At 46.2% G+C, this 27,365-nt stretch overlaps 1 long non-coding RNA gene across 3 annotated transcripts in view; it reads left to right on the plus strand.

The window, feature by feature from the left end:
* Positions 1-25,265, plus strand: part of LOC137525916 (uncharacterized) — a 46,508-nt gene extending 21,243 nt beyond the window's left edge. For 2 of the 3 annotated variants that reach the window (XR_011023062.1, XR_011023063.1), the window contains exons 3-4: positions 21,736-21,807; positions 25,034-25,265. This is a non-coding gene — a long non-coding RNA (uncharacterized lncRNA). Of the gene's footprint in view, positions 1-7,269; positions 7,450-21,735; positions 21,808-25,033 lie in introns of all 3 variants that reach the window. The other variant, XR_011023064.1, reaches the window with a different exon arrangement.
* Positions 25,266-27,365: the final 2,100 nt, after the last annotated feature.

Below are 27,365 nucleotides of genomic sequence, written 5' to 3' on the forward strand. Positions count from 1 at the left end.
TGTAAAGCAGTCAGTGTATAGCTTGTATAACAGTGTAAATATTGTGTGATATCTTCTCATGGGACAGCACTGCAGATGTGACGCTGTGACACAATGTAAAGCAGTCAGTGTACAGCTTGTATAAAAGTGTAATATTGTATGTGTCTTCTCATGGGACAGCACTGCAGATGTGACACTGTGATACAATGTAAAGCAGTCAGTGTATAGCTTGTATAACAGTGTAATATTGTATAATATCTTATCATGGGACAGCACTGCAGATGTGACACTGTGATACAATGTAAAGCAGTCAGTGTACAGCTTGTATAACAGTGTAATATTGTATGATATCTTCTCATGGGACAGCACTGCAGCTGTGACACTGTGACACAATGTAAAGCAATCAGTGTGTAGCTTGTATAACAGTCTAAATATTGTATGATATCTTCTCATGGGACAGCACTGCAGATGTGATGCTGTGATACAATGTAAAGCAGTCAGTGTACAGCTGGTATAACAGTGTAAATATTGTATAATATCTTCTCATGGGACAGCACTGCAGATGTGACACTGTGATACAGTGTAAAGCAGTCAGTGTGCAGCTTGTGTAGCAGTGTAAATATTGTATGATATCTTCTCATGGGGCAGCACTGCAGATGTGACACTGTGATACAATGTAAAGCAGTCAGTGTACAGCTGGTATAACAGTGTAAATATTGTATGATGTCTTCTCATGGGACAGCACTGCAGATGTGACACTGTGATACAATGTAAAGCAGTCAGTGTATAGCTTGTATAACAGTGTAATATTGTATAATATCTTCTCATGGGACAGCACTGCAGATGTGACACAATGTAAAGCAGTCAGTGTACAGCTTGTATAACAGTGTAAATATTGTATGATATCTTCTCATGGGACAGCACTGCAGATGTGACGCTGTGATACAATGTAAAGCAGTCAGTGTACAGCTTGTATAACAGTGTAATATTGTATGATACCTTCTCATGGGGCAGCACTGCAGATGTGACACTGTGATACAATGTAAAGCAGTCAGTGTACAGCTTGTATAACAGTGTAATATTGTATGATACCTTCTCATGGGACAGCACTGCAGATGTGACACTGTGATAAAATGTAAAGCAGTCATTGTGCAGCTTGTATAACAGTCTAAATATTGTATGATATTTTCTCATGGGACAGCACTGCAGATGTGATGCTGTGATACAATGTAAAGCAGTCAGTGTACAGCTGGTATAACAGTGTAAATATTGTATAATATCTTCTCATGGGACAGCACTGCAGATGTGACACTGTGATACAGTGTAAAGCAGTCAGTGTGCAGCTTGTGTAGCAGTGCAAATATTGTATGATATCTTCTCATGGGGCAGCAGTGCAGATGTGACGCTGTGATACAATGTAAAGCAGTCAGTGTACAGCTGGTATAACAGTGTAAATATTGTATGATGTCTTCTCATGGGACAGCACTGCAGATGTGACACTGTGATACAATGTAAAGCAGTCAGTGTATAGCTTGTATAACAATGTAATATTGTATAATATCTTCTCATGGGACAGCACTGCAGATGTGACACAATGTAAAGCAGTCAGTGTACAGCTTGTATAACAGTGTAATATTGTATGATATCTTCTCATGGGACAGCACTGCAGATGTGACACTGTGATACAATGTAAAGCAGTCAGTGTGCAGCTTGTATAACAGTCGAAATGACGAGCGCTCCATGATCCATCTGCCGGGCAGCAGGAATGTGCGACATCATGTGATGGGCGCCAACCCGGAAGTCAAGTGATCGTGGTACTTTGCACGTTGTCAGGAATCTTAAAGATCCTATCTGCCATGATGGTCGTTATCGCCGCGCGACGCTAAGCGTCATTCACGTGATAGTGTGCCTGTACCCAGTTCGTGAGATCACAGAAATGATCACTAGTCACTGATAATATCATCGGTAAAATCGCCAGGAAAATTGTGTCGCGTGTATGGGCCTTTACAGACCTGGCGCTCCTCCACAATCTGTTTGAGGATGCCCCGCAGATGCTAAGTAGGGTTCAGGTCTGGAGACTGGGCTGGAAGAAGCCCCAGGTAAGTAAAATCCAAGTTTGTCATTAATCTCAGGATTACTTTAAAGTGTATCTCTAGGCAAGAGCATGACTTTTCTGCAGAAATGATTGCTGTATGTAAAGCGCTGTGCTTCATACATGTGGCAGTGTTAGCATTCCATCTGCCTGAGTTAGTCATTACTTCCTTCTTTCCTCCCCTTATAGCCAGACCAGTGCCTCTGCATGTGTCTGATGAACTCTGCTGAACCCGCCAGGCACAGGTGAGCCGTTACAGAGAACTTCACATTTCAGCCAGGACTGTAGGGGGAGACAGGGACCTCTTCCTCTCACTTAAAGTGTACCAGAGACGAAGGAGCATAAATGATTTATATATACCTGGGGCTTCCTCCAGCCCCCTCCGTGCAGATCACTCCCTCGCTGCGGTCTAAAGCCTTCTGGATCGTCCGGTATCAGTCCCGTTCTCCTCGGCCAGTCGGGGTGCAATGCGCATGCGCGGCCCGGCTGCACGTGCCCGCCCCACTCCCATCGACGGGAGCGCTCTGCACCTGTGCAGTACTACAGCGCAGGTGCAGAACATTTCCAGCCCCGGGAGCGAGATGGCCGCACTGCCCCTGCGCCTACTGGCCGGGGAGAACGGGACTGATATTGGATGATCCAGAAGGCTTTGGACCACAGCGAGGGAGCGATCTGCGCGGAGGGGGCCCAGAGGAAGCCCTAGGTATGTATGTTATGCCCCTTCATCTCTAGTACACTTTAAGGTGCTCATACAATACTCAATATTGCAGTCCGATTGACCTTCCAATTCAATAAGACAGTAGGGAAAAGGATGGGAGCCACAATATGGCCACTTGACTGATCTTTTGATCCATTTCTGGATGAAATCAATCAAATTCGATCGGGAATTTTGGTTGCAAAGGCTTCATTGGGTGCGCCCTTCAATATGGAGACAACTGACGTCCCCCCAAGTATAGAAGTGTCACCCCCTCCCCCCCATCTCCACGCCCATGTGCAGTGTACAGTTTCACCTCTCGGCTGGCGAGACTCCTGGCCTCCTCCGGTGACCGCCATCACCGCGAGCACCTGCTGGACGTGACACTGGACAGGTGCATGTGTGACTTCCCTACACCCATCAAGTCACATGGTACCGGCACTCTCGGTGGAAAGGTGAGACTTTAAAGAGAACCAGAGACAAGAACATAAGAGATTTATACATACCTGGGGCTTCTTTTTAGGCAGTCTTCGTCTCTGGTTCCCTTTAAAAGATATGATTGTGCTCCTGGCCGCAGGCACCCAATGTAGGACGTGCACAGACAGGCCAGTGCCTGCGCACTAATGCTCGACTGGCTGACCCGGAAGAGGCTGCCATGGGGCATTTAGATAGCAAAGGAGGGGAACGTTTTTTCCAACTGAGCTCAGCCCTGGTATCCTAAACCACTGGACACGGGGATGGGGGGTTGACTTACAGTTGGCGGCAGGACGATATCTAATAGGTTTCATGCTGAAATCTTTTGGAAATCGGTGTGCAGTGTGTGGGCAGCCAATAAAGCTCTCTCTCATCAGATCAATCAGAGAGGGATCTACCGTATCTAATGGTGGATTTGGCCATACGTAGTTGAGAATCTATGAGACACAGTACAGGCAAAGTGGCCCTTAAAGAGACCCCGAGGTGGGGTTCTGACAATGAAATCCGCATACAGAGGCTGGGTCTGCCTATACAGCCCAGCCTCTGTTGCTATCCAGATCCCTCCTAAGCCCCCCCTGCGCTCTGCGATCACCCATAAATCACAGCCGCGCTGTGCGGGCTGTGTTTACCTTAGTACTGTCAGTCTCGGCGCTCCCCCCGCCTCCTGCATAGCTCCGGTCCCTGCCCGCGTCCCTTCCCTCCAATCAGCGGGACCGGAGCTATGCAGGAGGCGGGGTAAGCGGCAGACTGACAGTACAGAGGTAAACACAGTCCGCTGTGACACACTGCGTGTCGGCAGTGCGGCTGTGATTTATGGGTGATTGCAGAGCGCAGGGGGGGCTTAGGGGGGATCTGGATAGCAACAGAGGCTGGGCTGTATAGGCAGACCCAGCCTCTGTATGCGGATTTCATTCATTGTCAGAACCCTACCTCGGGTTCTCTTTAAGGGGCCTTTACACTGGTTGATTTCAGCCTTTGATCGATTCGATCTATCTGACAGGATGGAAGATCTAGGTCAATCTGCTGCTGGCAGCAGATCCATGGCAAATAGAGTTACATTGGATCTAATGGTGCAGTAATGCATTTAGATCGATTTTCAATAGATTTCCAATAGATTTCATTCTGAAATCTATTGGAAATCTGTTCCTAGTGTGTGGCACACAACAGATAGATTCCTGTCGGACTAGACTTGACCGGCATCTGGCAGAAATCTATCTGATGGTCAAATCTGCTGTAAATCTATAAGTGTATGGCCACCTTTATTTAAGTCACTTTATCTTCTAAAGGTGGCCATACACTGATAGATTTGCAGCAGTTTCGACCATCAGAAATTGGAAATCTATTCCAAATCTATCTAAATGCATTATTGGACCATTAGATCCAATGCAACGCAATCCAATGCAATGGGCAGCACGGTGGCGTAGTGGTTAGCTCTCTCGCCTTGCAGCGCTGGGTCCCTGGTTCGAATCCCAGCCAGGGCACTATCTGCAAAGAGTTTGTATGTTCTCTCCGTGTCTGCGTGGGTTTCCTCCGGGCACTCCGGTTTCCTCCCACATTCCAAAAACATACGGATAAGTTAATTGGCTCCCCCTAAAATTGGCCCTAGACTACAATACATACACTACATAATATAGCCATATGGCAATGGTAGGGACTAGATTGTGAGCTCCTTTGAGGGACAGTTAGCGACAAGATATATATATACACTGTGCAGCGCTGCGTAATATGTCGGCGCTATATAAATACTAAATAATAATAATAATAACTCTATGGGCCATCGATCTGCTGCCAGCCATTTTAAAGGATATACAAGCAAAAAACAATAAATGCTGATCTACTTACCTGGGGCTTCCTCCAGCCCCTTGAAGTCTCTGTGTCTCTAGTGACAGCTCCGCGCACACAACGCTCCGAGCCATAATAACAAGGCAGGGAGTGTTCTGCCTGAGAGACAAAAATTAAGGTGCCCATACATTTACCACTTTTGGCCATCCGATTCAATAATTACCATTGAATCAGATGAAAATGGATGCCACCAAAAGCATTCCTAATCAACGATTCAACCAATTTCATGCCAATGTTTGTCAAATGTATCAATCGGACATGCTGGATCTGGTGCGCGGCGGTAATGTCGTGCGAAAATCACGAACACAGCAGAAACCCCCAGGCCTGTCTTTCCTAGTGTAAATGTACTCCCTGTGCCCCTGTACATTACCTCTCCGCTGCCCACCGGACTCCTCTTCCGGGTACGTCGGGGTTCTTGTCCCTCATGGTTGGCAACCTCCTCCCCCTCAGGTATCCTTTAAGCATGGCGTAGAACTTTCTACCCACAATCCCCTATTAAAGGCTACAGCATGTGGCTTGGTGATATGTTTAGCTCTGATGACCTCCAGCTCTGGCATTGTCCCTCTGTGCGGAGGTGACACTTCGGTGACCTGTCCTGCGTGCCTCACCTGTGCAGAACATTTGGTGCCTTCATTCTATCAGCGTGTAACACAATAATGCTGAACTGTAAATATGCAGCACACCATTAGGAGATAATAGGTGTTCCTATGCATCAGGCTTTGCCTCTATTATTCGCTATACTGCAAACATGGAAAGCTGGCAGGGTTTCCGTAACAACCGTATGTAGTTATGGGGTTACTATGGTCACTGTGGCTGGAGAGAGCCTCAGATATCCGGAATAGACATGTCTGTAAAGCGCACAGGAGGGGGGAGGCAGAAGGTGATCAGACGTCATCTGCTGAGTGCAGCACACAGACCAGCGCCAGCCCATCCCCCAGCTAATGTGGGGCTGGACCCCCGAGTCGCTGTCCTTCCCCAGGGGGGCACATTATCACCCTGCAAGTTTATCTGCTATTAGATTATTATCATTATTAATGAGCGCCATCATCTTGGCAAGGGTTTACCACACTTGCTGGGCCATAGGAGGAGTGCCACTGATTGGATTGTCAGTGTCATCTCATGCAGGGGATTTACTTAAAGGGGACCTCCGGCTTACAAATCAAACCCACACTATCAGCACAGGCAGCAGAACACAGTAATGGGGATAAAATGTGTAAAAACGGTCCACTTGTGCCATCAAATCCAGGATTTGTTGGTTAGCCACAACCAGGACCAGACCCCCCTCAGCCCCTCAGGTCCCATGGGTCGCGAGGGCTAGTACTACAACCCTGGTCTCATGCTCATGTTTGTGGCAAGCGGTGGGGCAGGGGTCCAGCGACATGAGAGTGATATAGGGGTTCCCGGGATAGCGCACAGGAGGAATCTAGATGGGGTAATCAGAGGAGCTCCTGCTCCATGAATCCTGTGGCCAGATGGTGGGGTCACGTCAGCCCAAAGTGGAAGGGAATAAAGGAGGTGAGTGCTAAAAAAAATCAAGACATGGGCTTTCATTTTGTTGAGAGCTGCGTCAGTCATGTGACTGATCTCAGCTGCTGAGCTTGGTAGATTTCATGTTCTTGGGCCCATTTACAATGCTGAATTCTGGGAGGAAAATGGGCTTCCACTCAACACCGCTCCCATAAATGTCTATGGAGGATTTGACAGAGTGGCCAAAGCAGCAGAAATGCGGAGGAAGGTTCCAGGACTACCTGGCTGTCTGCTAAGGATAGCTGCCCTGTCATTAAAGGAAATCTGAGGTGAAAATGATGAGATAAACAATTGTATCTATCGTCCTACTTCTAAAAATCACTTTTTTTAAGATTCCTGCAGTTTCATTTTTTGTGTCTCAGCTGAGAAAAGTATGTTTAATGCTGTATTATCTCATATGCTGACACAGGTTTTCAGTGTCCAAGAAGCTAAAATATAAGAACTGTTGACCTTTTTTATCTATCACCTTCCTTCATAAGCTGTTTTCATCAAGGAAAAAGCTTTATGGCTGTAATACCTTATCAGTGAGGGTTACCTTATAGTCTGACTACAGTAAGTCCCCCACTGGAGCGAAACTGTCACTTACATACTTAAATATTAACTCTTTCAGGCAGAAATAGAAGAAAAGGAATACAGCCTAGTTTTTTGTTTGTTGTTTTAGTGCAGGACGCTATTGTGGGCTGGAACGTGGAATGAGAGATGCATGGCTCGGGGCGCACAGGCGCAGTTGCCGTCGACTTACAAGTCAGTGGTAACGAAAGTATCTGGTGGAGAGAGAACGGAGGATGGCGGAGGACTGGCGCAGGACAGGAAGGCTGCACGGGGCTGGCAGAAGCCCCAGGTAAGTGAAACACTTTGTTTTATAACAGTTTACAGTTCCGCTTTAACCACTTGAGGACCATATTGGTTAATCCCGCTAAAGACCAAGCTATTTTTATCAAAATTGGCCACTGCAGCTTTAAGGCCAAACTGCAGGGCCGCACAACACAGCACACAAGTGATTCCCCCCCCCCCTTTTTCCCCCCACCAACAGAGCTCTCTAAATATGTTAATATTTTTGTATTTTTTTTTAACTATTTTATTTATTTATTTATTTTTTAATCCCTCCCACCACCCCGGCCAGCCAATAATGGTGGTCGGCTCTCATAGGCTTCTGCCTATGAGAGCCGATCTCTCACATGTGCCCCAGGGCTGGGGAACAGTACAGCGCTGCTGCTGATCGCAGCGCTGTACATGTAAATAGCTGGCCATCACCGCTCGGAGACTGAAGGCGGGGCGGAGCTCCGCCCCCCGAGCAGGAGATGCGCGCGCAGCCTGCGCGAGATCTCCTGCAAACTGCTGCCCCAGGACTTTACGCCGATCAGCGTTAGGCGCCACAGCCACGCCCATCGGTGTGACGCGGTCGGCAAGCAGTTAAGGCTATGATCTTCCTAGTAGAAACATATGGCTGTGAAGTTGAACTATAAATAAGGTCATGCATAGAAAAATTCATGCTTTTGAATTGTGGGAGTGGAGACTGCTACTGAGCGTTTCCTGGACTGCTACAAGATCTAACCAGTCTATACTGCTATTAAAACTCAAGTATTTTAGTCACATAATGAGAAGACCGGATTGTTTGGAGAAATCCTTGATGCTTGGAAAATTCTAGAGTAGAAGAAGAGGATGACAGAGGCTAAAGCTGGATAGCAGAGCTCCCAACTGTCCCTCTTTTGGAGGGACAGTCCCTCTTTGGGAACAAAATCCCTCTGTCTCTAGTTCTTCCTCATGTGTCCCTCTTTCAGGACTGATGTACAGATCTGTGTAAATATATGTATTTTTCTACTGAAAAAATGTATTAAAACTCTAAATGTTACCATTGCCTTTCAAAATGATATAGTTCTCCTATTCAAATGATGATATAAAGGAAAAGTAGTAATGATAGAAAGGACCAGTGTGGTTTGAATTATAAAATGAAGACTTTTGCTTATCAATTCTTTATGGTATGCCTAACTAGGGGTGTAGTGGGGGCGTGTTTCTAAAGGTATCACTCTTTATTAACTCAGAATGTTGGGCGGTATGGGATAGACAGTATGGGGGTTGATTCACTGTAACAAATAACATGCCTTATCAGAGTTAACATGCCATATCAGAGTTAACGCACCTTATCAGAGTAGCATAGCGAGCAGCGCTACAAACTTATGCCTGCTAATTGGCAATGACGAGAGCTCCACTCGTCCTGCCCTGAGCCCCTGTGGATCCAATCACTTTTAAGGACATTATCCCTGCACTTTGATTGGCCCAATAGGCTGCCTGCCATTTGACAGGAAACTTGACAGGAAATTTGGCTTGGTAAGCCCAGTGACCCCTGACCTACGTACACAGGTGAATCCAGTTATGAGAAAGAGTATTTAAGGGGGTCAACTGTAAGTTTCCCTCCTCTTTTCACTTTCTCTGAAGAGTAGCAACATGGGGGTCTCAAAACAACTCTCAAATGACCTGAAGACAAAGATTGTTCACCATCATGGTTTAGGGGAAGGATGCAGAAAGCGGTCTCAGAGATTTCAGCTGTCTGTTTCCACCGTTAGAAACATATTGAGGAAATGGAAGACCACAGGCTCAGTTCAAGTTAAGGCTCGAAGTGGCAGACCAAGAAAAATCTCAGATATACAGAAGCGATGAATGGTAATAACAGTCATAGTCAACCAACAGACCAACACCAAAGACCTACAACATCACCTTGCTGCAGATGGAGTCACTGTGCAGCATTCAACCAGCTGGCGCACTTTACACAAGGAGATGCTGTATGCAAGAGTGATGCAGAGGAAGCCTTTTCTCCACCCACAGTACAAACAGAGCCGCTCTAGGTATGCTGAAGCACATTTGGACAAGCCAGCTTCATTTTGGAATACGGTGCTGTGGACTGATGAAACTAAAATTAACTTATTTAGGCATAGCAAGGGGTGTTATGCATGGAGGAAAAAGAACACAGCATTCCAAGAAAAACACCTGCTACCTACAGTAAAATATGGTGGTGGTTCCATCATGCTGTGGGGCTGTGTGGCCAGTGCAGGGACTGGGAATCTTGTCAAAGTTGAGGGACGCATGGATTCCACTCAGTATTAGCAGATTCTGGAGACCAATGTCCAGGAATCAGTGACAAAGCTGCAGCTGCGCTGGGGCTGGATCTTTCAACAAGACAACGACCCTAAACACTGCTCAAAATCCCCTAAGGCATTCATGCAGAGGAACAAGTACAACGTTCTGGAATGGCCATCTCAGTCCCCAGACCTGAATATAATTGAAAATCTGTGGTGTGAGTTAGAGAGAGCTGTCCATGCTCGGAAGCTATCAAACCTGAATGGACGAGAGATGTTTTGTAAAGAGGAATGGTCCAAAATACCTTCAACCAGAATCCAGACTCTCATTGGAACCTACAGGAAGCGTTTAGAGGCTGTAATTTCTGCAAAAGGAGGATCTACTAAATATTGATTTCATTTCTTTATTGTGGTGCCCATATTTATGCACCTGTCTAATTTTGTTTAAACAGTTATTGCACACTTTCTGTAAATCCAATAAACTTAATTTCACTTCTCAAATATCACTGTGTGTGTCTCTTATATGATATATTTAACTGACATTTTTTATCATAACAACCAACGATTTATACAGGAAAATCATGCTGATTAACAAGGTTGCCCAAACTTTTGCATCCCACTGTATGTAGTATGAGTTTACCAACACAATCTGTTCATAGTATTCAAAATCTATTGACTCTTATACTACATGGAGGTGATAAAATTTAATTAGCCAGTCTTGGGCCAATCAAAATTGGGTGTGTATATGCACCCTTATTACAACACTTTGACCTAAAGGAGTTGATGGTGTGTCCGCCTAGATCTGGCAATGGGTTCCCTAGTGGCGGCCATGTTTTCCTATGAAAGTGCCAGAGTGAAACACAGGATTAGAAAGGGTTAAGGACAGCAGCGTGCAGAAGTGAGTTGTATTCCTCAGTTTCTGGGCGGCTGGTGGACTGTCAGCACTTTGTCAGGCAGGAGTGCTGTCAGAAATGTGTGTAACAGATGACTCAGTCTATCTATCCAGCTGACAGCCTGATTACCGGGCCAGATAGACTCCTCGTGTTTGTAAGATGGTCTCTGGCAGTTCCGGGTCCTTGCAGTTTGCAGCACCAACTATTGTAGCATCAGGATAGTTTATCTCGAGTGTCATCACACTGCTTTCACCTTGTGTGTATAAAATTACCCACAAAGGCCTCAATTCACTAAGCTTTATCAAACAGTTTATCGAACGTTTGATAAATAATTTACTTCATGGGTAAAATTGAATTTTGAATTCACTAAGGTGTTAGTTTTATTGAACGTTTTATCGATAAAGCATTCGATAAATATCACTAAACACCTTAGTGAATTCAAAATTCGATTTTACCCATGAAGTAAATTATCAAACGTTCGATAAAGTGTTTGATAAAGCTTAGTGAATTGAGGCCAAAGAAGGCACAGAGGATTGGCACAAGATGCTGTGACGGGCAGACTCAGGGGGTAGCCGGTGTAGCTGACCATGTCTCCAGATATTGTACACAAAGAGGAGAAGACTCCGGGCACCAGTCATAGGGAAGTAATGCTTAAAGTGAACCTCCAGACTAAAAATCTACTCAGCAGAACTGAAAAGGCCTGGTGTTTCTTTAACAGTTTCACAGCATCAGAACTTTTTCTTACCAAAGCATCATTTTTAGCTGCATTTTTACCTAAGCTCGACCCATCGAAGAAAAAAAGCTGTGCAAAGCATGTTGGGATTTCCTATGTTGTTATTCGCGTTGCCTAGCAACTGGGAGAGGTGCTCAGGGCACAGGACAGTTGGAACTGTGCCTCATGCTCCCTGTCACTTCCTTTCAACCAAAAAGATGGCTGCCCCCATGAAATCAAACATTTGCCTGTTCTTTTAAAACAGGGTGGGTAAGAGATTATATTACCTATCTATTTTAATTAACATAACTAATGCAACTTAATGACAGTATGTTTGTTTAGACTGGAGTTCCTCTTTAATCACACCTTTAATTCATCCCCATGAAACCTGACAAGCAGTAAAGTGGAGGCCTTACTTCGCTGTAACTGGGGCCCGTTTTCTCTTCATTGTATACAGTATACAAATACCCTTTCGGCACGCAGCCACCAAAACAAAAACAGAAAAGTTCTAAAAATCAAAAATAGTTATTTTGTAAGTAAGGGCCCCAATCCTCTAAAGCTAAGTACACACGCTAGACCGCCGTCATTAGCAAATGTCTGACGGTGACAAGGTGCGTTTGGGTTCATCAATGGCACAACGAAGGTCCACCGATCAGCAGGACTTCCAGGTAACTGGTATTGTTTAAAAGAAAATTAATATAGGAGCCTCCCTTTAGGTGATAAGGTAAAAATATCACCTAGGAGAAAACGTAGGATTTCTGCACACTATCAACGCATGTCGCCCATCGGGGATCAACACCGGATCCCCATGGGCGATATCGTTGGCCTGGGCTGCACACAAGTGTGTAAACCTAATAGCTGATGATGAGCTGTGGTGCTATGCAGGGGGCGGGGGGATAACGGAGGCACAATGAATGGCACATGCATGACGTCATGCGGCCGGCACAGGAGCGGCACAAACACTGTGATTGGCTGCACAGGAATTGAGTACATCCGTCCAGCGGATCGCTTGGGGGTGGTGGGTCGCCAGCTGCCGCACACATGCCTGATTGTCGGCTGAGGTGGTGATTATCGGCTGACTCAGCCAACTTAAAGGACAACTGTAGTGAGAAGAATATGGAGGCTGCCATATTTATTTCCTGTTAAGAAATACCAGTTGCCTGGCAGTCCTGCTGATCTCTTTGGCTGCAGTAGTGTCTGAACCACACACCTGAAACAAGCATGCAGCTAATCCAGTCACACTTCAGTCAGGGCACCTGATCTGCTGCATGCTTGTTCAGGGACTATGGCTAAAAGTATTAGAGGCAGAGGATCAGCAGGATAGCCAGGTAACTGGTATTGCTTAAAAGGAAATAAATATGGCAGCTTCCACATGCCTCTCACTACAGTTTTCCTTTAAGTCAGGCGTGTGTACGAGGCTTTAGGAGAAAAAGTTAATTGAATGCGGTATCTAGACATATTTACAGATTTTGGAAAAACGACCAGAGGCAAAAGATTTGAAAAATAGCAAAATTAATACTCACCTAAACAAAATTTTTCTTTCCTGGTGCAACTTCATAGCAGTATTACATATAGGTGGTCCCGCCTCCACAACCCTGATAGGATGAAGTTTAGCGTATATACCAGGAAGTTGTATTGTGGCCCCATTCTCCTTTGTATTTACCCCCCGAAGGGCATATAGGAGGGAATTTTATGCAGTCACGAAGTTGCACCAGGAAAGGAAAATCTTATCTTGTCAGGGAGGGTCACACTGTAGTCACTTCCTGTCTGAGTCAGGACTGAGTCAGCCACTTACATACTTGATATTTACAGTGGTGTGAAAAACTATTTGCCCCCTTCCTGATTTCTTATTCTTTTGCATGTTTGTCACACTTAAATGTTTCTGCTCATCAAAAACCATTAAAGCAGGCCATACACTGGCTCGATTCACGGCCGTTTCGACAGCAGATCTGATCCTGGGATCGGATCTGCTGCCAATCGCTTACGCTAAACGCACCCGCCGATCCGATTTCCTCCCGAAATTGGATCGGTCCGTCGATCGCGCCATGCGGGAAATTACCCTCGATCGCCCGGCGGTAGGAGCGCGTCGCTTGCGGCGTACGATTCGGGCCCGATCCGAGCATGTATACATTACCTGAAGCTGGCTCCGGGGTCCTCTTCTCCTCGCTGCACCGCATTTCCGCATGTCCCAGTGTACGCTTATACTTCCTGTGTCACTCCGGTGACCAGGAAGTTGAAATAGAGGGCGCTCTATTTGAACTTCCTGGTCACGGAGTAACACAGGAAGCGCCGGGATGGAGCAAGAACAGCGGTGCGGTGCAGTGCGGAGAAGACGCCCGGGAGCCAGCCTCAGGTAATGTATACGGGGGGGGGGGGGGGGGGGGACAGGCGGCAGGAGCAGCTGAACAGATTGTGATCGGTTTCAGGCTGAAATCGATTCACAATCTGTTTGCAGTAAAGGCAGCCATACAATCCCTATCTGATCAGATTCGATCAGATAGGGATCTGTCAGCTGGTCGATCTAATGGCACATCGACCAGTGTATGGCCACCTTAACTATTAGTCAAAGATAACATAATTGAACACAAAATGCAGTTTTAAATGATGGTTTTTATTATTTAGTGAGGAAAAAAACCTCAAAACCTACATGGCCCTGTGTGAAAAAGTGATTGCCCCCCTTGTTAAAAAATAACTTAACTGTGGTTTATCACACCTAAGTTCAATTTCTGTAGTCACCCCCAGGCCTGATTACTGCCACACCTGTCTCAATCAAGAAATCACTTAAATAGGAGCTATCTGACACAGAGAAGTAGACCAAAAGCACCTCAAAAGCTAGACACCATGCCAAGATCCAAAGAAATTCAGGAACAAATGAGAACAAAAGTACTGTAATTGAGATCTATCAGTCTGGTAAAGGTTATAAAGCTATTTCTAAAGCTTTGGGACTCCAGCGAACTACAGTGCGATCCATTATCCACAAATGGCAAAGACATGGAACAGTGATGAACCTTCTCAGGAGTGGCTGGCCGACCAAAATTACCCCAAGAGTGCAGAGAAAACTCATCCGAGAGGCCGCAAAAGACCCCAGGACAACATCTAAAGAACTGCAGGCCTCACTTGCCTCAATTAAGGTCAGTGTTCACAACTCTACCATAAGAAAGAGACTGGGCAAAAACAGCCTGTATGACAGATATCCAAGGCGCAAACCACTTTTAAGCAAAAAGAACATTAAGGCTCGTCTCAATTTTGCTAAAAAAAACATCTCAATGATTGCCAAGACTTGTGGGAAAATACCTTGTGGACCGCCGAGACAAAAGTTGAACTTTTTGGAAGGTGCGTGTCCTGTTAAATGTGTCGTAGAAGTAACACAGCATTTCAGCAAAAGAACATCATACCAACAGTAAAATATGGTGGTGGTAGTGTGATGGTCTGGGGTTGTTTTGCTGCTTCAGGACCTGGAAGGCTTGCTGTGATAGATGGAACCATGAATTCTACTGTCTACCAAAAAATCCTGAAGGAGAATGTCCGGCCATCTGTTTGTCAACTCAAGCTGAAGCGATCTTGGGTGCTGCAGCAGGACAATGACCCAAAAGACACCAGCAAATCCACCTCTGAATGGCTGAAGAAAAACAAAATGAAGACTTTGGAGTGGCCTAGTCAAAGCCCTGACCTGAATCCTATTGAGATGTTGTGGCATGACCTTAAAAAGGCAGTTCATGCTAGAAAACCCTCAAATAAAGCTGAATTACAACAATTCTGCAAAGATGAGTGGGCCAAAATTCCTCCAGAGCGCTGTAAAAGACTCGTTGCAAGTTATCGCAAACGCTTGATTGCAGTTATTGCTGCTAAGGGTGGCCCAACCAGTTATTAGGTTCAGGGGGCAATTTCTTTTTCACACAGGACCATGTAGGTTTTGAGTTTTTTTTCTCACTAAATAATAAAAACCATCATTTAAAACTGCATTTTGTCTTCAATTATGTTATCTTTAACTAACGGTTAACGGTTTTTGATGAGCAGAAACATTGAAGTGTGACAAACATGCAAAACAATAAGAAATCAGGAAGGGGGCAAATAGTTTTTCACACCACTGTAACTCTTTCAGACAGAGAAAGAAAAAAAGGAACACAGCATAGTTATTTGTGTGCAAGGCACTGTACATACACATGTCTATCTCATCATGTCTCTTGACACTTCGGGTATCCTTTAATCTGAGAGCTCTGAGCCTCTTTACCAAAAGGTTTTGGAATAGTTCATCTCTTCATGGGGGATTCTCAAGGATATTTTTATTTTCAAAAGCACTTACTAAACAGCACTTGTTCAGTCCAACTGTCAGAATAGTATGCACATGGATGGCCGGAGAGCATCTTTGTACGGATCCTTTCCAGGGAATGCTTTAAAAATAAATAAAGGAAACCTTGAGAATTCCCCATGAGAAGATGAACCTGTCAGAATGATATTCAGAGCTATCAGATTAATTATACTCACTGTAAGTGACAGCGACATAGTGTGTTGTTCATTTACATTGCATTTTACTTTGCGACAAATGTGCTTATTTTATACATGTGTCCATTTGTATTATAAATGTAACTGTTTTTGCCATAGCTCTGCTTCATAAAGTTTTGTTTTCCCCAAACTTTTTTTTTTGTTTGCTTGCTCTTTTCTGACTTCCTGTTTCTCTTGGCCAGCGCTGTCCAAAACCATTTCCCTGCTCCGAAGTCTCTTGAATGTCACTGGGCAGAGAAAACCAGGAAAGGGAATATATCCCTCATAAGGTACCTCATAAAAATATCTCATCATTAACAGTACAGTCTCCCGAACGATTGACCCTGCGATTGATCGGATTGGGTACTGTTAATGGTGCCGATTGACGAGGAACGATCATTCTATTGATTATTCAGACGACTTTAAATTTCAAATGTCTCTTTTGATCTGACTGAGAAATCGATATTAAAATTTTCAAAGAAAAACATGCTTTTTAAACCCTTTGAAATGCCAAATTTGAACATAAATCCTGAAACGCCAGCAGTGTGTGGCCCCTCCTCCCAGGCACTATTAACCCTTTGTTACCCATGCAGGCTAGTAGCTCTCCAGCTTGTGGCTCCGCACCCTGAGCTACACCAGCCCACACAGTACATGATATTGGTGGCTCTGTAAGAGGGGGCAGCAGAGGAAGCAGGAAATTTGGGCGCATGAGGCAAGTGGACAAAAAGGACGCCGCCATTGACGCTCATGCAGGGGCGTAACAATAGGGGATGCGGCCCCTGCACCTGCGGGAGGTCCCAGGGGCTCCTCTGGGGCCTGCTCAGGGCCGTTTTGGGGGGGCAGGAGGGGTCGCAGCATGAGGGGAGAGCATTGCACATCAGCGGGGAGGGGGGGACAGTCCCCCCTCCCCTCACCTCAGGCTCTCCCCTCTGCGCGCTCCCCTCCTGCACCCAGTGGCGTAGCTAAGGAGCTGTGGGCCCCGATGCAAGTTTTACAATGGGGCCCCCCTAGCACTCTATACATAACAACTGATACGGCACACCAAAACTTGCCAATGGCAACTACAGTGTCAGAGGTGAAAGAAGGGGATAGGGAACAGCTTGTTAATGATTACTGCTATCCATAGCACCTATAAAAGTGATTATTATGAGCACAGGACAAATAGAGTGCTAATACTGTAGTTGAGGGAGGGCCCTTCGGGGCCCCTCTGGCCCAAGGGCCCCGATGCGGTCGCTACCGCTGCACCCCCTATTGCTACGCCCCTGCCTGCACCTATCACTGGCAATGGTGGTAGCACCGTAGCAGCAATACATACCAACATTCAACGCCGGAAGTTCCAATCTCTAAGGGCTTCACACTACTTCCTGTAAACAGGAAGTAGTGTGAAGCACTTAGAGATCGGAGACCTCCGCGGTGGATGGAAGTATGTGTCTTGCCTGCCGCCGCTGCCAGTGATAGATGCAGGAGGGGAGCGCTGAGAGGAGAGCCGAGGTGAGGGCAATGCTCTCCCCTCACGCTGCAACCCCTCCTGCCCCCGCAGGTGCAGGGGCTACATCCCCTATTGTTACGCCCCTGCTCTCATGTTAAATATCGTTTGATGGGCGTCCAACTGGAAATTTAGGCGCCTGGTGAATAATAACATTTACAAACATACTTACCATATAATAACTGTGGTGATATATTGGGGTGCTGATGATGTTAGGGAATACAGGAACATATTTCTGTCATTTTTCTGTCTACTATGTCTGCTAAAAGCTAGTCTGGCTCTTGAAGGTACCACCTGGCCCCAGGAAACGGTTAAAGAGAACCCGAGGTGTGTTTAAAGAATGTTATCTGCATACAGAGGCTGGATCTGCCTATACAGCCCAGCCTCTGTTGCTATCTCAAACCCCACTAAGGTCCCCCTGCACTCTGCAATCCCTCATAAATCACAGGCGTGCTGTGAGGCTGTGTTTACATCTGTAGTGTCAGTCTCAGCTGCTCCCCCGCCTCCTGCATAGCTCCGGTCCCTGCCCCCATCCCTTCCCTCCAATCAGCAGGGAGGGAAGGGATGCAGGCGGGGACCGGAGTTCTGCAGGAGGCGGGAAGAGCAGCAGACTGACACTATAGAGATAAACACAGCCAGCTCTGACAAGCTGTTTGTCAGCAGCGTGGCTGTGATTTATGAGGGTTTGCAAAGTGCAGGGGGATCTTAGGGGGGTTTGGGATAGCAACAGAGGCTGGGCTGTATAGGCAGATCCATCCTCTGTATGCAGATAATATTCTTCAAACCCACCTCGGGTTCTCTTTAATGGGAGCCTGTATGTACATGTAAATTCTGTATGTAAATGTACATTACCTCTGCCCTCATTGTCCAGCAGGGGAAGAGGTGTCTACTGCTAATTAGCTGCCAATTGAGGAAGAATAGGCTGGTCGGCCTGGCTTTTGAACTCTAGAGTAAGCCATTGTCCTATTATACAAAGCAAGACTACCAGAGTCTTGGGGACAGGAGAAGTTGACACCTGAAGGTTTGAAATTTACATGACAGCCAGCTGAAGGGGTTGGAAATCTCTGCAGACTTTAAAAACGGAGACAGGAAAACTTTGATGCTAGGAAATAATGTTGAGGAAGCCTTTTGATGTCTGTTAGGATACAATCTTACCTGCTGAATTCTGCAACCTTCAAAAAGCTAAAACAGGAACCCTTTAAAGTTCGCATATCACAGGAAGACTAGGACAAGTGTTCTGTGATGTCACAAATGGGGAAATTGCATTAGTTCCTGGGGGCTGGACATTAAATGCCCCAGGGGACACTTCGGACTATTTAAGTTGGTCCAGGACAGTCACAGGTATCTTCTCCTGGAGGTAGCGCATAGCTAGGGATGATCTCGACTCCTGGTCGAACAAACGGCGTCCTCCCGTCAAACAACGTTCTAACCTAAGCTGGCAACGTTCTCTTTTTCCCCCGTTTATTTTTACGCAAATATCCTTGTGTGTATTTTTGTATCTTTTATCTTGTAACTTTTACTTTGTACTTTTTTACTTTGTTTTTGTACATCTTTTGTATATATTAAGTTCTGCATTGTTCCATGTTTTTTCTGGAATATTAAATTGTTATTTAAATAAGTTTGACTTCTGTACTAAACTAACACTCATAGCCTAGAAGAGACTGAAGTGCAACTGTGTATAAATCCATGCCTAATTGTACGTTTGAGCAACCCTACCGTACGAGATTGTAATTGCATTGTGTGTGGGGGCGTTTGTCATACGTTGGCCTAAAGCGCGCAGCTGACCCAACGTATGAAAACGCCAGTGCGAGTAGCTCGACAGCAGAGTGACTAACAGTATCGTTTGGAACGACTGTTAGTGGTTTTGCTTCACTACAGTGTAAAATTGCAACTGTGCGTGTGTGTGCGTGGCGTTCCCGTATTCGGCCTAAAGCGCAAAGCTGACCCGAATACGAAAACGCGGATTGTGTGCTGAGCACTCGACAGCCGAGTGGACGTGTCTAGCAAACCGCTAGTGGTGGCAGTAAGAAGCTTTTTATGGGTCACAGCCTTGTTTGTAGCTTGAATAAGGCTGTTCCCCGTTTGATCTGGTCAAACCCGCAGTCGAGAACCGGATACGCAGGCGTGCCGCGGGCCGGTTCCTGACAATAACATTTACAAACGTACTTACCATAGATATCGTTTCTATCTACGTAAAGTTTCATAACAAAAAGGATGTATAGTGGAATAGTGGAAAATACAAAATTGCTCAAATAACTAAATGTATTGATTTCAAAAATAATTTGATAAACAATATTGGAGTTTTAGGGTTAGGCACTACTAGGGGATTCTTAGGGTTAGGCACCACCAGGGGGGTTCTAGGGTTAGGCACCACCAGGGGGGTCTTAGGGTTAGGCACCACCAGGGGCGTCTTAGGGTTAGGCACCACCAGGGGGGTCCTAGGGTTAGGCACCACCAGGGGGGATTTAGGGTTAGGCACCACCAGGGGGATCTTAGAGTTAGGCATCACGAGGGAGTCTGAGGGTTAGGCACTACTAGGGGATTCTTAGGGTTAGGCACCACCAGGGGGGATTGAGGGTTAGGCATCACGAGGGAGTCTTAGGGTTAGGCACCACCAGGGGGGTCTTAGGGTTAGGCACCACCAGGGGGGTCTTAGGGTTAGGCACCACCGGGGGGGGGGGGTCTTAGGGTTAGGAATAGGTAGAAGGAGGGTTCTGTGTGAGAGTAGAGTTAGGTTTAGTTGTAGTAAAATATTAGTAATATTTACTAATTTTTTACTACAGTTATTACGAACGTACTTTTTTTTCATTGTTAATTTTTTTTTCATTATTACAAACAATATTTTCAGATTTTATCACATAAAGAAACGATAAATGAAGGTTATACATATTATAAAATTATAACTATTATACATGTATTATCGTTTTCAGTGTTATAAACGATATTTTAAGATTTTTATTACAACAAGAAACGATAAAATGTGGTTAGTGACAAAATCATTAAATTTTGGCTACACCATGCGCCCTTTTTTCCAGGCGCCCTTTTTTTTTATGTAGCCCAGCCCTTATCATGAATGAATTTTTCCAGCATTATGCTTTTTTGGGGTTCGCATATCAATGCAAGCCAATGGGAACTGCAAATTTTCACCTTAGCAATTTGAAAAATGCTTGCGAATTTGAAGTTCATTAGTTACAGTCGCATGTAAATGAGCTTTAGGGCCCGTTTCCACTATCGCGAATCTGCATGCAGATTCGCACAATCAATACAACTTTACCTGTTTCCACTTGTCAGGAAAACAGAGCGTTTTTCTGTGCAAGAAGAATCTGCACAGCAGAACCATCAGAATTCGCGCACCGCAAGGCGGTGTGCGATTCGCATACAATGTAATTAATAGGAAATTCGCTTGCGTTTTCGTATGCAAATTTTACCGTGAATTTTACCGCTAATTTGTGTACGTTTTCGCCTAAAATCTATGTAAAAGCACACAGGCATTGACATGGTTAAAGAGACTCTGAAGTCTCCCTATAATGAGGTTTTTAGTTTAAAAACCTCATTAACATTATAGTCCGACCTAAAACGCCACAGAACCGCGGCTGAAACCCCACCCCCCGATCACCCCAATCTCACGGGGGTACAGGGCAGGCAAAATCCACGACTGTCTTGGTCGCGGATTTTGCTGCCGCCACTATGTGCGTCAATCAGCGCATATCTCCGCCTCTCCCCCGCCCCTCTCAGTGAAGGAAGACTGAGAGGGGCGGGGGAGAGGCGGTGATCTGAGCTGATTGATGCACACAGAGGCAGAGCTGCGCTGCCTCTATGCGGAAGTTGCCTCCGTGTACCCCCGTGAGTTTGGGGTGATCGAGGAGGTTTTCAGCTGCGATTCTGCAGCGTTTTAGGTTGGACTATAATGTAAATGAGGTTTTTAAACTAAAAACCTCATTATAGGGAGACTTCAGAGTCTCTTTAAATTTGCATACTTAAAAAAAACAACGCGAAAACGTATGCGAATTCGAGGTAAAATTTGCATCTGCATGCAAAATTGTTTTCGCGTTTTCCGCTACTAATTTTCACCGCACAAGTGGAAACGGGCCCTTAGGTGTATGCATAAAAAATTCTGGAAATTAACCTAAAAAAAGTGCACAAATATTCAGAATTGAAGAATTACAAAACCCAGAAATTGCAAGTCTGAAAAAAAGTGTAAACACTTGCAGGAATGGCGGGGATAAAGCTGCCCTATACACCGGCAATTACACGTATAGAATATGACGCCACCAGGTGAAGCGACAATTCTCCATTAATCAGATATTAGGGCTGAAGAATAGAGGCAGCATTGTGTACCGACAATAACAACACATTTTATTACTCATGCAGCCAATGGCAGACGCCGCTGTCCCGCAGTGATTTGGCTCAAGGTTTTTTTTCTCTTTCTACGCTGCAGATCTATCTCTATAATCTACGCAATGTTTTGTTTTGTTTCCAGGGTAATCCATTCTGCTTCTCAGAAGCATAAAAAAGACCAGGAGGCTGATGTGAAACCAGTTTAATCAGGAGTGTAAGTACCACATCTCACATTGTATATTCATAGCTTTTTGTTTTGTTTTTTTTAAAGCACTTTCGAGTTTACCAGGGTTGCCTGTGATTGAAACTTAATGTTATGTCCCTCATTGCTGCCCAGAGAGCAACCTACATAGTACAGTACATAGGGTCATCATAAGAAAATTGCTGTTGCAAGATATTCCTCTAAAGCAGGGGTCTCAAACTCGTGGCCCGCGGGCCATTTGCGGCCCTCGATACAATATTTTGTGGCCCTCGACGGCAAAAGCTTCCTTATAGTTCGCTTCAGTGCTCCCAAGTAATCCACCGCATCCCCGCCGCTAAACGAGGGCTGCAGAGCCCCCAAATCGCCCGGGGGGCAATCCGCCGGCATTTCCTGGAAGGGGCAGAGCTTTCAGCTTCAGCTCTGCCCCTCCTGACGTCAATCGCCGCACGGATCCCCGCCCCTCTCTGTGAAGGAAGAGTGAGAGGGGCGGGCAGAGGCGGTGATGCGCCGCGATTGTGAAATTCCTTATGCGGCCCAGCCTCATCCTGACTTTGCCTCCTGCGGCCCCCAGGTAGTTTGAGACCCCTGCTTTATAGGCTCATACATAAGTCCAACATGCACACAACCATATGACCAACATGACAAACCACACAACCTGACGAACCACATGACCTGTATGTCCACACGCCTAGACAGCTAAACAACCAACTCAATGAACATACTGCGACCACAAGAGGACTGACGAAACAATGTACTCGAAACAAGTGCAAGTCTTTCAAACAACTTGTACACCCGCACCAACTGCATGATATCAGACCAACATAGATCCGACAGTTGGATTGATCAAACCGCCTGTTATCAGTTGCTCATTATTATTATTATTATTATTTATTATTATTATTATTATTTAGTATTTATATAGCGCCGACATATTACGCAGCGCTGTACAGTGTATATATATATATATATTTACTTGTCACTAACTGTCCCTCAAAGGAGCTCACAATCTAATCCCTACCATTGCCATATGTCTATATTATGTAGTGTAAGTACTGTAGTCTAGGGCCAATTTTTTTTTTTTTAGGGGGAGCCAATTAACTTATCTGTATGTTTTTGGAATGTGGGAGGAAACCGGAGTGCCCGGAGGAAACCCACGCAGACACGGAGAGAACATACAAACTCTTTGCAGATAGTGCCCTGGCTGGGATTCGAACCAGGGACCCAGCGCTGCAAGGCGAGAGAGCTAACCACTACGCCACCGTGCTGCTCATCAAGTTGTTTGCAGGTGTACACATGCCTGATTATCGTCCAACAGACTAAAGTCAGATGATGGTCAGGCTGCAGGTTGGCCCATGTGTACTTAGCGTGTAAGGGACTCCGAGCTCTTAAAATAAACAAAATTGGTACTTACCTGGGGCTTTCTCCAGCCCACCGTAGGTCGGGAGTTCCCCCGACGTCCTCCTGGCTCCTCTCCCGGTCCCTCCGCCGCATACCGCACCGGCGACACCCTCGCCGGGTGTCGGGCTCCCACTTCTTTAGCGGTGACACTCTTCATCATCACGCCGGCCACTGCGTGTCATCATGGCGGCCGGCATGACAGTACTGCGCATGCGCAGTTTAATCACACATGCGCATCATGTGCAGTATTGTCACGCTGGCCGCCTCTTCTGTAGCTGGGAGCGTTCTGTGCATGCGCAGTTCATAAAGACTTGTATCTGCATATGTGCAGAGCGCTCCCAGTTACGGTAGTGTAATTTTGGAGGCGCTCGGATGCGACAGCCTAGGAGCCACAACTAATTAGTACATTTTTTAGATAAGTCTGGTGTTTTTTTTCTGAGTTTGATGGGTTTTACTCATAAACCATAAACTTTAGAGTAGATGAAACTCCATAATAGTTGAAAAAATAAAATAAAAATCATCCAATGAGAAATTACTTATTTATCTTACGTATCCTGTTATTTTTAGTGTTCACGGTCAGATTTCGGAGGAATATGATACGACAAAAAAAAAAAGAAAATAGTATTTCTGCTGGTTTCCATCTTTATTACTCTGTGATGCCAAAAGTGACATCACTTCTGCCCTTTTTTTTTTTCAACCCAGCTCAGTGTTAAATGTCCACAGCTTACTGTCCCTCCCACAGCAAACATCACCTAAACAACAGGCTTACATCACTGTGTAAACTCCTCAAATGGAGGGGATTCAATTACCTTCTGGTCATAGTGTCCTTATCTTATCCAAAATAAAAAGTGTTCAGTTATATGCATGCTGAAATGAGCATGCTACTGTAGCTAAGAAAGAAAAACTTCCCACGATCCCCTGGCACTGCTCAGTTCCTGCACTTAGGCAAAGGTACCTAGACCCGGTAAAAGGAAAAAAGGGGGGTATATAGGTACTTATTTTATTGTTTAAAAAAATGGGTTTACATATACTGTATACTAGGGGCACTATTTTCTGCCATTTTTTCATTTTTGGATGCTACAACCCCTTTATGACTTGCTTGAAGCAGCTGTGTACAGATAATACACTGGTGGGCGTTATTTAAATTAAATACAGCTCAGGCTGATTTATTCGTTTATTTATTCTTTGTTTGTTCGTTTACAGCGATGAAACTGAAACAATAAAATAAAATGGTGTGTGGAATCTCCCCTTGATGAATACCAACTCCCACCCCCCAGGTATAAAAGCTGGCAAAGGGCAGAGAAAGAGTCTGTTCCCTGATGCACTAAACGGCAGTAAAGGTGCCGTGTGCAGTAATTGCAATAGCGATTGGCGCTTCCTAGCAGATCCAGCCTTTATTGTTTTTTAAGGGCACCGTGGATTGATTGGTTGGTTGTGCTCCACACAAGGGGAGATCATGAGACAATCCTGACATTGAGGTCTGCTGGTTTCGGCACGGAGTCATTGCTGAGAGAGAGAGAGTTTACATAGTGGTAACAGGATTAGGTGAAGATCATTTCACAGCTTGTCAGAGGGTTGCCGTCGGCAGGTCTTTACTGTTCTGGGCCTGTCGGCGTCCTAATCTCTCAGCTGTGGTAGCTGCCAGCTATTTCCATTCTTGCATGCTGGCGGGGCATGTGTCTCCGCCTCCTGCCTGTCCACGCGTCTCGGTGCTGTATACTCATCATTGTGACACACGCAGGACTTGTACTCATGCAGCTGTCACATTCATCTGTGCTGCAGCCAATCACAGCGAGGGCTTATTTATTACCACTACTTTCTTATTATTACTGCCTTGCAGGTGCTGGCCTCGCTAAGCATGTCCCCGGACCAAATCCCTATTGGAAATCTGTGGAGCATCCTCAAATGGAAGGTGGAGGAGCACAAGGTCTGTGAAGGCCCATAGCCACGCCGATCTGAACGCAGTCATGGTGGACGATAATGACCGCCAATTCCAACACCAACGTGGGTACAGTGGCCACACAATGATTGCTTAAAGGACACCCGAGGTGAAAATAAACAAATTAAATAAACGATTGTATCTATCTTTCTTCTCCTAAAAATGACTTTTTAACATATTCCACAGTTTTATTTTATGTTTAAATCTACTTTTTAAGTTTTAACTGTTTTATTGTTTTTGCTCAATGACACATTCATTGAAGTGTGCCAGAGCTAACATCTGTGAACTATTGATCCTTTTTGTCTCGTTCATGCTCTCAAAAGCTATTTTCTGCTGGGAAAGTGTTTTATAGTTGGAATCTCTTATCAGTGAGGGTCACACTGTAGTCACTTCCTGTCTGAGTTCGGGACTGAGTCAGCCACTTACATACCTGATATTTAACTCTTTCAGGCAGAGAAACAAAAAAAGGAACACAGCATAGTTATTTGTGTGGTAGGCACTGTATATACCCATGTCTATCTCATCATGTCACATGTCACTTCCCGTATCCTTTAAGATCCAGCATGTAAAGTGCCTATGGTGGTACCCACACCACTAGCGAGTGCCCAAATTTCCTGCTACCTCTCTGAGTACCCCCCCCCCCCCACACACACACACACTCCTCTGTGCAGTCCTGTGTGTGTCCCCTGATGTCTGCCAGTCCATGTTTACCGTGTGAAGCCGTGCAGCGCAGCACCCTTGGCGTTTTATAGCAGCGGGCACACGTCCAGGCACATGTTTGGATTGTCATGGACTGTTTACCAGATAACATGCACCACAGATTAGTACTTATTAGCGCTGTGTTCCCGGAGAGTTTGTTCAGATGTTTTATTAATTGTGAAGGAGACATATGAAGCTATGTACAATGGGATTAGGGGCACAGGTGAGGTACAGAAGTGCTCTGTTTAGCTTGCTCTCCTGACTCCTGTAAAGTACTACTTCCTCTAGAACAGCCACGCTGCCGGCGCCATCCCAGGGCTTGTGTGACAGCTGCCACGCTGCCAGCATCATCCCAGGGCTTGTGTGACAGCAGCCACGCTGCCAGCGTCATCCCAGGGCTTGTGTGACAGCAGGCTCACTGCCGGCATCATCCCAGGACTTGTGTGACAGCAGCCTTACTGCCGGCATCATCCCTGGACTTGTGTGACAGCAGCCTCACTGCCGGCATCATCCCAGGGCTTGTGTGACAGCAGCCTCACTGCCAGCATCATCCCAGGGCTTGTGTGACAGCAGCCTCACTGCCAGCATTATCCCAGGGCTTATGTGATAGCAGCCTCACTGCGGCGTCATCCCAGGGCTTGTGTGACAGCTGCCACGCTGCCGGCCTCATCCCAGGGCTTGTGTGACAGCAGCCACGCTGCCAGCATCATCCCAGGGCTTGTGTGACAGCAGCCACGCTGCCGGCGTCATCCCAGGGCTTGTGTGACAGCAGCCTCACTGCCGGCATCATCCCAGGGCTTGTGTGACAGCAGCCTCACTGCCGGCATCATCCCAGAGCTTGAGTGACAGCAGCCTCACTGCCGGCATCATCCCAGGGCTTGTGTGACAGCAGCCTCGCTGCCGGCCTCATCCCAGGACTTGTGTGACAGCAGCCTTACTGCCGGCATTATCCCAGGACTTGTGTGACAGCAGCCACGCTGCCGGCGTCATCCTAGGGCTTGTGTGACAGCAGCCACGCTGCCGGCATCATCCCAGGGCTTGTGTGACAGCAGCCTCACTGCCGGCGTCATCCCAGGGCTTGTATGACAGCAGCCTCACTGCCGGTGTCATCACAGGGCTTGTGTGACAGCAGCCTCACTGCCGGCGTCATCCCAGGGCTTTTGTGACAGCAGCCTTACTGCCAGCGTCATCCCAGCGCTTGTGTGACAGCAGCCACGCTGCCGGTGTCATCACAGGGCTTGTGTGACAGCAGCCTCACTGCCGGCGTCATCCCAGGGCTTGTGTAACAGCAGCCATGTTGCCGGCGTCATCCCAGGGCTTGTGTGACAGCAGCCTCACAGCCGGTGTCATCCCAGGGCTTGTGTGACAGCAGCCTCACTGCCGGCCTCATCCCAGGGCTTGTGTGACAGCAGCCTCACTGCCGGCATCATCCCAGGACTTGTGTGACAGCAGCCTCACTGCCGGCATCATCCCAGGGCTTGTGTGACAGCAGCCTCACAGCCGGCATCATCCCTGGACTTGTGTGACAGCAGCC

This window comes from Hyperolius riggenbachi, chromosome 7 (genome assembly GCF_040937935.1).
Source record: "Hyperolius riggenbachi isolate aHypRig1 chromosome 7, aHypRig1.pri, whole genome shotgun sequence".
NCBI lineage: Eukaryota > Metazoa > Chordata > Amphibia > Anura > Hyperoliidae > Hyperolius > Hyperolius riggenbachi.